Here is a 12,399-nt window from a genome sequence, read left to right as displayed (position 1 = left end):
ATCTCAAAACAAAAGGTGCTCTGTTGGAATCCCATTGTATGTATTCATATGGTTCCGGAACTCGAGTTAACCTTAGGCATATGTGTGAGAGACATTATTATAGTTTGAGACATTAGTGGCTGTGGGTGGGCAGAATTAAAGGGGTGGGCGTGTTCGACAGAGAGAGTGTGTGTGTGTCTATGTGAGAGACTTGTAGGATGGGGTAAAAAGACGAATTCTAACCTTGACGGAGGGAGAGAAATACACGAAGTGCGCGTGTGTGATTCTGATGACCACAGGGAAATGAGATATGTATGCGTGTGAGAGAGATTGCACAATTCATTCACGTAACACTATCTAGCAATCGTGGACGTGCATCGCTTGAACATAAATCAATATGTACTTCGTATCGTGGCCAAAGGTACAATATCGATTCAACGCTATAAAGATTGGACACTCACATGTCACATTTTTTCTATTTAAATAAACCTTTTCAGTTGTGCATGCCAAAGTTACAGTGATGTTTCTTCAAACAACCAATGTAGCTATCATGTACATGCACCATTGTTACTCTTGCATTCAAAATCATTAGTCTTGGATGATTTAAGGTTCCATTATGAAGTAATATATGTAATATTCATATATGAATTCAACGGGTACACAATTTATGAAATGGAGGCTATGTAATCATATGAGGTAACACTTTTAAGTAGCGGACTTCTTTTTGTGCGCCTCTACACTAACACGTCAATGCATTATGTTTAAAGTAAATAACCAATTGCACTAAATTATCTATTTACACGAGAAATACATAGGCTGAGGGTTTGATCCCTTTTTTGTGAACGCGCCACTACACCCGTATGATTGGCCGCGCCCGTGTGAACGTCCAAGTTATCGGCGCATCATCCCGCGTTATTGTCTTTTTTTCTGGGGTGGACACACCAGTTATTAGCTGCTGACGCGTGCCCCGTGTACACAGTCTTGCATGACCTTCCCGCTAGCACGGTCCAAAATTAGTTGAAACTGGATACGAACGATCCCGCGGGCGGCAAAATCTCTCGCCTCCTTCTAAAATTTCCGCCACCTTAGTCTTTAGCATGCGAAATTCCCCTTTTGTCCTTGGTGCACGGAGACCAATAGTTACAATACCGCCCTCATCTACATAATAGGTCAGGGCTGCTTTGGTAACTTCCGGTTCCCCCCACTACACGGCACCCCCATTTCCTCTCCCCCTCCCGCAAAAACGACTAACTCCACAGCACCAGAGCATCTCACATCACGCCGTCCGTACTTCATCGGCCTTTCTCCCCTCCCCTCTCGAAACCCTAGACTGCTCATCCACTGGCGCAGAGCCCATTCACTGCCAGCGCCGTCCACCTCGCCGGATCTGCTTCTGCGGCCTCATCTACCCGTCCCACCTCCCTAGAAACAAGTAGACTGCTCATCCACCACTGTACCACAGCCCATTCAGTGCCGGCCTTGTCCACGGCGCCGGATCTGCTTTGCCAGTACTCTCGTCAACCGCAGCGCATCTGCAGCGGCTCATTCGTACTCCCCACCAGAGACGCTTCGTCCACACCACCCGGAGCCGCCCCACCGACGCCCCCGTCGACGGCCTCTGATCCTCTTCGCCGACACCTTCCTCAACCCTACCGGAGCCGCTTCGCCGACAACATCGTCAACCCCACCGGAGTAGCTTTGCCTATACCATTTTCAACCCTACCGGGGCTGCTTTGCCAACTCAGAAGTCCATGGCCTCAGATCCGCTTCCTCGCACCCTCATCCAACCTACCGGAGCAGCTTCTGACGCCCCGTCCACGGCCGCAGATCCGCATCGTCGACACCATCCTTAACCCAACCACCGGAGCAGCTTCACCTACGCCCTCGTCCACGGCCACAGATCCGCTTCTCCCACACCGTAGTCCACCCTATCGGAGCCGCTCCACAAACACCCTACTCGACAGTTCTAGATCTCCTTACCGGACCCCGACAGCCAGCGCAACGTCATCACCCTTGACGTTTCTAACCTGATTCCCCCCGTCTGGCAAGATGCCAAGCACCCGCCACGGCCTAGGTACTTGTCACCTTTAAACCCGTCCAACATCACCTGCCCGATGTACCTCAAATATACTAACAGGTCGCTTTTACCTGTTATGCAGCTGGCAAAAACTACAAGGACAATGTTTCTTCTGGATCTAACAGCTTGGCCAACCAAGATCCTGGACCGAGGCATTGCTATGATCTTGTAAGCGTGTCTCTCTCTCTTGTATTGTTTTGTGCCTGCCAGCATGCTTTGCTAGGATTTTCGACCAGTAATCCCTTTGTGGAGACAATGATTTCTACTACTGGCTGCTAAATTAGATATGCAGATGTCATACATGATACTACCTCGTACCTCCATTCCTAAATATAAGTCTTTCTAGAGATCCAATATAGGCTACATACGGAGCAAAATGAGTGAATCTACACTCGAAAATGCATCTATATACATCTGTATGTGGTCCATACTGGAATATCTAAATAGACATATATTTAGGAACAGAGGCAGTACATTACACAAAATCGTAGGTGGCATGTAGGAATTCCAGTACACTACATTAGGCTCCCTTAGAGTGCCTGCTAGTCCAGCACAGAGAGTCATGGCTAGTTTATGCTACGCACACAATCATTAATTGGTGGTTTAAATATGCGCAAGGGATATGCAATGTATTATCATGTAGAGATGTCTGAAATTAGCGTGCCAACTTGCAGATTGGGTTACACAATGAAAAAGTACAAGATGTATGTGGCAATTTCATGGAACATCGCAAAAAAAGGAGAGCCAGCGGTGAGCCTATACAGTGTGCTATGGTACGTCACTCCTCCATTGCAATCATCGTGACATGTTATTTGTATGTCAGTTCTATTGGCCAAGTTTCTTAGGGACAATTATTACGAGTTATCCTAAGAAAATAAGCACCTGTGAATATAAGCTCCATGTAATAAGCCAACCAGTTCTTTTCATTGCGTTTTTAGCTTATCTTTGGTATGATAAGTGAAAAGTCTAGATTGCATTATATTTTTTCATTTTGCTGCCCATATGAAAATTAATTTGACTTGCAAACATCACAAATTGAACCCAATGCAGTAATTAATATGATAGGAAAACAGACCATCACTATTTTCTCAAAGTGCAAATACAAAGATACCATCTACTTGGCACAATCTACTTTGGTCAATGTTTTCCACATAGATCCCATTGCCTAATTTAAACAAAAAACGCATGACCCACATTTAAATGAAGAACAATTATTTATTGAAATTCGATGGTCCAAGTGGCTGGTTATTATCATATAGCAGCACCACCTGAAAGCATCATATAGCAGCAGCAACAACTCATCATACAGCAGCAGTGTGCAATTCATCATATACCAGCAGCAACTCATAGCAATTCATCATATAGCAGAAGCAGGAGCAGCTCATAGCAATTCATCATATAGCAGCAGCAGCAGCTCATAGCAATTCATCATATACCAGCAGCAGGAGCAGCTCATAGCAATTCATCATATAGCATCAGCAGGAGCAGCTCATAGCAATTCATCATACAGCAGCAGGAGGAGCAGCTTATAGCAACTCATCATATAGCAGCAGCAGCAGCTCATAGCAATTCATCATATAGCAGCAGCAGCTCATAGCAATTCATCATATAGCAGCAGCATCTCATAGCAATTCATCATATAGCAGCAGCAGGAGCAGATCATAGCAATGCATCATATAGCAGCAGCAGAAGCAGCTCATAGCAATTCATCGTATAGTGGATTAGAATGAAAATTTGGCAAAAAATCAGAGGAGATCCTCACCTTGTTGGATGAGCTCATCCTTCAATAGCACCTCAAGGCCACGGCCTGGGAGGTGGGGAGGGGGAATAAGGTGCCTTCTGCCACAGTGTGGCATCAGCCGTAGTTGTGCAGCGCTTGCCGGAGTAGTGCGTTGGACGAACCAAAGTGGAGCAGCTGCTGGAGACCATGAGAATGAGGGGCGGCACCAGAGGGAGGAGCAGCCAGGGAGATTTGCCCCTACCCGCTGGCCATGTAGCCTAGCTGGACAGAGCATCGTCGAGGACCAGGCCAGATGGGACCAGTGGCGATGGCTTGCTGGAGGAACCCTAGTGCTGCAGGCAGGGGATCGAGATAGAGGGAAAGGGGAGAGGAGATGCAAGCGGGCAGGGCAATGAACGCTTGCGTGTTTGTTTTTACTTGAGGGTGAGGTGTGACGTGGGCGTCACCAGTTGCATTTTGAGTGTAATATAGGCAGACAACAAAGTCATTTCACTATTCCCCTTCCCTTCAATTTTAGTGAGGTTCTACCCGAAACACCCCCCTCCAAAGCGAAATTAGTTAAGCCCAAGCCCATAACTCAAAAATGACTTCTTTACATCTTTTATGGCTTATTTTGACAATAAGCCCTGAAAAGGCGGAATAGAACTGGCCCTTAACCTGCAATTCAATTGTGCGTGCAATGATGAATCACTCCTGCCTGCTATAGTGTACATTTAGGCATCATCATACATGGCATAACCTAATACATGTGCATTCCATTGTAGAATCTGAAATATGCAATGTTTATGTTAGTTCATACGTTGCACATGATGTTTAAATGCCCCTTAAATCTGGTCAGTCAAGTGATGGTCTTTAAGCCTCCTTCTTTGCTTCTTTTCTTGATATGTAAGATTTTCTCACACATCTGTTCAATTGCTTGTTTGCATCAGCCAGCCATACTAGGACTGTTTGCTTTGATTACTTCTTGACCTAACACTCTAACAGAGCTTGTCAATGATTTAAACACTAAGGGCTGCTGTAGTGGGGCCTTTTCTAACTCATAGGTGACATAAAGGTTTGGCTGTACACTAAAGTAGGCTCTCCAAGAGTACCTGGAGGTCCAGTTCGAAGGTATGCCTAGTTTTTACATAGTGCACACATAGTAAATGTTCATTTCATTGTGTGCAAGTGCAAGAGATGCGGCATGTTTCGTTATGTGGTGTTGTTTTGTTATAATCTCATCCTTTTGTGTTCACAGACTGGAAAGTAAGCATATTTATCTTCCAAGGAGACGAGTAACTAGTTTGTGTCACCTTGCAGAGGGGGTGCAATGAACATAAGATTGAGGATTTCCAAGTACAATATGTTAGGAAGGAGCCTTGCAAGAGAAGTAGGAGCTGCACTGAGCCTCTTCAACCTGTTAAGGTAAGTCACTGTATCCAACTCAACAGTTCAATTCCTTGTTTGTTTCAGGCATAGTTAATTTGCTCTTTTCAATTGCTTTATTTGTCCTCAGTTAATGAGATGCCCAAAGAATGATGCTTGATGTTGGGTACTTGTATAACTATTAGTTGACATAATTAAAGGCCTTACCATTTAATTACTCTGCCAAAGTGTGCCTGAAGCTTTGAAGTCTATTAACCAACTATTATTGAATGAGGCTCACAATCTAGTTTATACTAGGCTAATGATTGCATAGTTTTGCTTGCTGTAGTATGTTTGTATGAAATCCTCTGCTGTTCATTATGCTCCCTAAGACTTTAATTGAGCTACAGAATGGCCAACTGCTTGCTTACTTCTACGCAACGTGCTGTCTAAATTTGTAACTTGTCTGTGTTTTGGATAGGGCCCCAACATCATGCTCCTCTGGTGAGCTAAGAGAGATTTTTGTATGCAGGCTGCACAGACTACCTTTTTTATAATTTTTAAAATATCACCTGCTTATGCTTCATGACGTGTAACATTATTGCTAGTCCTGTTTTGCCATGTACAAAATAGTCTGTCTTGCTCGCTTCACTATTGTAACTATATTTTTGCCCTAGTCATGTGTACTTACAGAAACATTTCAGGGTGAAGTGACATCAACACAAAGATCTGCGAGCAGTGCGGCATGGCCGTTACCGAATGATTATGGATTGGAATTGGAATGCGCTGATGTTCTCGAGCATCAACTAGAGGTGGCAAGACAACGTGTACATGATTCTGAACGTACAATCAACAAGTTGAGACTGGACATGCGGGTATTAGATGCAGGAGTCAAAAAATGAAACAAGACACTGAGGTAACAATGAAGGAATTGGAGATTTTGCAGACTGAAATTTCTGCTATCTAAATCTGGCCAATCCTATTTTCTGAAGAGATTATAGTTCAGACGGTAAGTTATGTTGATGCGCGTCCATGATGTATGAGCCGTATTTTCCCAGTGTATGTAATTTGCTGTTTGTGTATGCTTTATTATCACTGGTGCCGAACCATAATGCCTAGTGGGTATAATCGGCTGTAATTTCTTTATTGTATGGTGTAGGATTATTCTACGTTTCTATGCCTTAGTCTCTTTATTGTATAGTGTATGTTTTTTAGAGGTGATAGTATAGAGTAGGATAATTCTTTGAATATGCTATATCGTTCAAACGGGGGCCAACTCGCCCAAACGTTGTAGTGACCATGGCCCTCCACAGGCCGTACGTTCCATGGGCCATCTACGGGACGGATGATCCCTGGCCTTCTGTGGCCGTCGGATTCGTGGGCCTTCTATGGGCTGTCGGATCCATGGGCCTTCTATCGGCTGTCGGATCCATGGGCCTTCCATGGGCCAGCGGATCCATGGGCCTTCTATGGGCCGTCGGGTCAATGGGCCTTCTGTGGGTCGTCGGGTCAATGGGCCTTCTACGGGCCGTCTCATCTATGGGCCTTGTACGGGCCATATAAGGGGCCGTAAACAGGCTAGAGTGGAAATCGTACGTTTTATGGGCTGACCATAACGGGCCGTTAAACGGCCGTATTTGATGATGCTATGAAAATGGCCCAACAGATTAACGGGCCGACTGTATCCACGGGCTGAATTTGGCCCACAAGCAGAAAAGGCCAGTAACGGGCCGTAAGTAAACGAATGCTGGAAATGAGCCCAAGAATAAATGGGCCCTGAGATGGCCGAAAGATAACATGGGCTGGAAACGGCCCAACGGTATAATGGGCCGTCAATGGGTATAAAGTGATACACTGTTCATCACGGGCCAGTTTTACCACGGGCCATTAACAGGCCGAGGGTTACTAAGGGCCTCAGATGGGGCAAAAGACGTCATGGGCCATACATGGGCCGGAAGTTAAAACGGGCTGGAATTATATTGGACGGCCCAGATGACGCTACTGGGCCTAATTCACGTAGGCCGTAAACGGGCCCTGGGTTAGCGGGCTGTAAATGGGCTATATGCGAACAGGCCGTTAACAGGCTTGTGGTGGGCCGACCCGCCACCTTTTGACCAAGTCAAATGGGCCGGCCTTTTCACAGGAATGGGCCTCTATTGGGCTGTGCCACGTGTCGATGTATCATAGGCGCTTTTGGTCCAATGAGTGGATGACATCTGTCCCAACGGTGAGCCGACACGTGTTTCCTCCAACCAATGATGATTTTACACGTGGAAAATCCCCATTGGTTGGGGCTGTTAACGGGTTATCGGATCCAAAACCAGGCCCGATAGCTTAACGGTGTTCCGTTACGGTGGATGCCACGTATCGGTCACCCTTGACGAAAGCACTTCTGTGACGCGCGATTTATCGTCATGGAAGTGGACACTTCCGTGATGATAATTTTGGTAATGTCATGGAACACTTCTATGACAGCACAGGTATGACTATCTTGATTCTGTCATAAATTTGTCATGGATGTACATGCATGACAAAAAACGCGACCTACTGTGACAAACACGTATCATCACGGAAGTATTTTTTTGTAGTGAGGGGCCGGACATCTGGCCAAGGTCCGGACATCTGGCCCAAGTTGGGGCCCCGGACATTTGGCCCAAGTTACCGGACATCCAGAGGACACAACCAGCATTTCAACACGGTTCTAGACATCTATGGCCGGATTTCCGGGCCAAGTCCCGGATATCCGGCCAACACAAAAACTACAGGCGCGCCAAAAGTAAAACATACATAACTTTCTCATCCGGACTCCGATTTTGATGATCTTGGGCTCGTTTTGAAGGTATGGAAAAGCTCCAGGTCCTCACATAGAGAAACACCCAAGATAAACCAAAATGGAGGGAGCAATGTATGGAAAGGTAAGATCATATACTTTGGGGAGCCTAGTTGGCTATGGATTTATTTGGTATACAGGATAGGAGTGGAATTGTGTATAGAAGATGTTGACTTGAGCAAATCCATCATAAAACACTTAGATCCCCTATTAATAGCACGGGATCCCTATAAATCAAGAATCATAAAAGAGCTACACTACATAGCTATCGAGAATCCATTCTCGAGTGTATATGTTTCTTCGATGGTCATCACTCCACAACACTAACGCCAAAGGAACTAATACCTTTGACTCGAGCCCTTCACTTGAGCTTGATGTTGATGTTTCTTATTGGCTCAAGTTAAAGGTAAGACATTGGTGAAGTCTTCAAGTAGCTCTCCCATACACAATGTGGGAAGCTTTGCTTTGTATTCAACTTCACTTGTCCATCAGGTGATCATCCACAAGCTTCAAGAATTAATCCTTTGGGATGGTTATCTTGAACTTGCCCTTGTCAACCATGATCATGAACACTTGATGTCATCCTCTCATGGACACTTGGAATCTTTCTCTTGATGCTAGCCCATGAGAACAACCTAACCCTCATAAACATAAACAACACATAGCATGGGTTAGTACGAAAAGTGCAATTGACAATTTCTTATCATACCACAAGATCCTATGTGATGCATCGTTCGCACTTGTGTGTTGACCATTTATAGTTTGATTCTTTGATATTTATATTGGTCAACCTTTTTCTTTACTCCATGCTTAATCCTAATGTCTTGAAGGCCATATTGAATTCTTCATTATGCTTCATTTCTTCAAGACATGATTACCCATATCTTAATTATCATATGACCATATAGAGTTTATCCATGAATACCACATTGGTCATCATTTGTTCTTCTTCATGTCCATCACAATGTCTTGAGAGGCACAACGAAATCTTCACATGAATTACTTGCTTCAAGACATAATCATTCACGACTCAACATATGAGCTCATCGTGATCCTATCTTCAAGCCATATGTAGAATTCTTCTCTTTAATCATTCTCTCAAGACCATGATCCATCATGGCTCACCCCATAAGCCTAAGCATGAAAACCTCTAAGATCCTTCAATGAACTCCATATAGATTACATCTTGTTCTTCACATGGAATTCATATTGATCATATTTGATTCAATCATTGAGCTCTATCTTGATGCACAACTATATGTATATGGCATTCATTCCGAATCCATTCAATCTCCTTCTTGCATCGCGTAAGGAACAAGCCTTCATAAATAACTTGATGCCATTGTTTCTTCATAGGAATTGTCATTCAATATCAAGCATCAATGCATATATTTGTATTGATGGATTTCATCCTTCAATTTATCCAGTATTCTTCATGCAATGAAAATGAAATTTCCTTCACATGTATATCTCAATACAAACATTAGTCCATAAGGATTATCATTAATTACCAAAACCGCACATGGGGACTACATGTACTTTCATTTGGGCTATGGCAAGATATATTATGGAGAAAATATGTCCAGGATAAATGCATCTATGGGATCAAACATAAACCTGGAGATTCCCACTTCTGGTGCAGCATACTTGGAATCAGAGATATCTATTACAAGTACATTAAGAAAAAAAATTGGCGATGGTAAAAATACTAGATTCTGGGAAGATTGGTGGGTAGGGGATAAACCACTTAAAGAGGCTTATCCAAACCTATACTTCATTAACATGAAACATAATGTTTCAGTGTCTAACGTGCTTGATAAAGGATGGGCAATGTTCTCTTTTAGAAGACCGATGAATTTAGTGGCGGCTGATTTGTGGGAAAGCCTCAAGATTAGATGTGAAGAGGTGGATGTGTATGGGTGTAGTGACCAGACCTCAAACAGTCTGTGCTGCTGTGCACCAGTGTCATCCCTGGATCAGTAATGCTGACACGCACAGTACAAATGAAGGATTTATAACAGAGTAGCAATCACACACTTATTACAACGAGTATCTCAAGAGAGAAATAAGTATGTCAAATATGGCTTAAGGCCATCTAAAAACGATAACAGCGGATGACTTGGAAGATAAGTGAGTCCATCAACTCCAACGGCATCACTGAGTATAAGACCACGACCTAAGGCACCTTACTCGTCATCTGAAAAGTCTGCAACATGAAACGTTGCAGCCCGAAAACGGGTCAACACATGGAATATGCTGGCAATGTAACACATAGAGAGTAATGAATATAATAATGCTATACTACATGCATATATGGCTGGTAGAAGGCTCTATGGTTACAGTTTTGCGAAAAGCCAATTTTTCCCTACTGCAAAGGAATAAGTTTTATTTAACTATCATGGTGGTTGTTAAACATTGAGATGGTTGACAGCATCTCAATCCCGATTAAGTATCATCATTAACCCAACAAAATTAATTAAAGTAACATGATGAGATTCACATGATAATCCAAATACTAGATACTCAAGATATCCATAATCGGGGACACGGCTAATCATGCTTAGTTTGTACACTCTGCAGAGGTTTGTGCACTTTTCCCCACAAGACACGATCGCCTCCGCTTGATTCTCGCACTACATGATGTTTGAGAAACGGGTGACTGAGACACAGTCTTTCAGAAGCGTTAGCACCTTACGATGGGTAGACCGATACACCTACATCCCCTACATCTGCTAGTCTACCAATATAAGAGTTCACACAACTTAATCAACTATGCTAGAGCCCATAATAGATTGTGGCTGCACACGAAAGATTCTAGCATGAATAATCTCATGATCCCTTTGAACCTGGGTGGCGGTCCAAAAGAAATGTCGGAGTAAATAGCCACGGGTAGCCTAACCGACTGCCCCTGGCTCTTCAAAAAATTATCAGGCCATTTGGGCCTTCAAGCATTTCAAGCATTGGGCCGCCTTCCCCGGCCGGCTACCTCTGAAGCAGACTCTCAGAAGGCGACCCAGCCTCAGCAACCTCCCCCCAAGATAACCACGGGGTGGCCGACTCCAGGAAGCCGGCCATAGAGGATGTCGACTCCCCAGAGCCGGCCATGAAGAACGCCAATTCCCCAGAGCCGGCCACGAAGTACGCCGACTCCAAGAAGCCGGCCAAGACCGCACCCACCAAAACTACACCCACATAACGGTGACAAGACGGGGTGTGGCCACAGTGCGGCCCACTACCCCCGAAGCCCGAGGCAGGCATGGCCACAGGACGCCGTACGGGTCGGCCATCTCCCGTCCGTCTCAGCACTGTAGCCATGCTGGCCTCAACGTCATCCACGACAGACGCCAGTACGGCCCACGGGCGGCGGGCCCCTTTAGCCAGAGAGAGGCGCGAAGGCGGCCCGGCCTCCCCCAGTCGGCCAAGGGCGTAGCCGGCCCCCAGAAGCCGGCTACCCCCTCCCTCGAAGCAAGTGCCACATTAAGGAGACAAGACGAGGTAAGGCTACAGTGAGAGCCCTCGAGGCGGCACACTGTAGCCATGCTTACCTCGACGAAGCCCTCGTCATCAGGGACGAGGCTACAGTAAGCAGCCGCCGACAAGACCCCTAGGCGGTGGGGCCGGCCTGTCGACCAAGAGGCCGGCAGCCGGCGGGACCCACCAGTCGACGGGCCCCCAACGGCCGGCGGAGAAGTCGGCGAGCGCAGACACTGACGGCTGGGACCCGCGCCCAGCCGGATTACAATTGTACCCCCGGGGGGTAGGCCTATATAAACCCCCCGGGGCACCCATGCAAAGGTATGGCTTCTTAGAGTTACACACACACCATAGAGAGAGGGAAGTGAGAGCTAGCCTTGCTCTTCTTCTCCCTTGAACCCAACAGCTCTAGGAGCAATTGTAGCTACTCTTTCCGATCTAGTGATCATGCGAAGACCCCGCAGAGCAGGACTAGGGGTGTTATCTCCTCGGAGAGCCCCAAACCTGGGTAAGATTCGCCGGCGTGCATGTCTTCGCCTCATCCCGTTTCCAGGCACCGGCGACGTCTTACTGGCACCCACCATGATAAGCCACCCATTGGCATATGTCGCACCTACCACCCGACATTTGGCGCCCACCGTGGGGCCAGGTGCACCGTCGTCCGGAGACTTGTTCTGGACGGGAACCCTCTTCCTCCCCCGCGAGCGCAGCCAGCCTGCTGCGCCCGATGGCGTTTGGCTCGACGCGCTGCAAGGCGTCAACGACGCCTGCGTGGCGAGCTGCCTCGCCGATCTCCTCGGTGAGACTCGCATCTCCGACGAGCCCGCGTCCGACGCGGGCACGGACTACCCCGAGAGCCACCTCGTCAGCCTCCTCGACCAGCTTCACGTCTCTAGCGAGCCTGCTGCAGATGTGGAGTCGGTCGGCTCCACTGACCCGATGCTCGTCGACTCT

Source organism: Triticum aestivum, chromosome 2D (genome assembly GCF_018294505.1).
Source record: "Triticum aestivum cultivar Chinese Spring chromosome 2D, IWGSC CS RefSeq v2.1, whole genome shotgun sequence".
NCBI classification, from domain to species: domain Eukaryota; kingdom Viridiplantae; phylum Streptophyta; class Magnoliopsida; order Poales; family Poaceae; genus Triticum; species Triticum aestivum.
The sequence above is the reverse complement of the archived record's forward strand: the minus strand, read 5'-3'. Positions refer to the sequence as shown.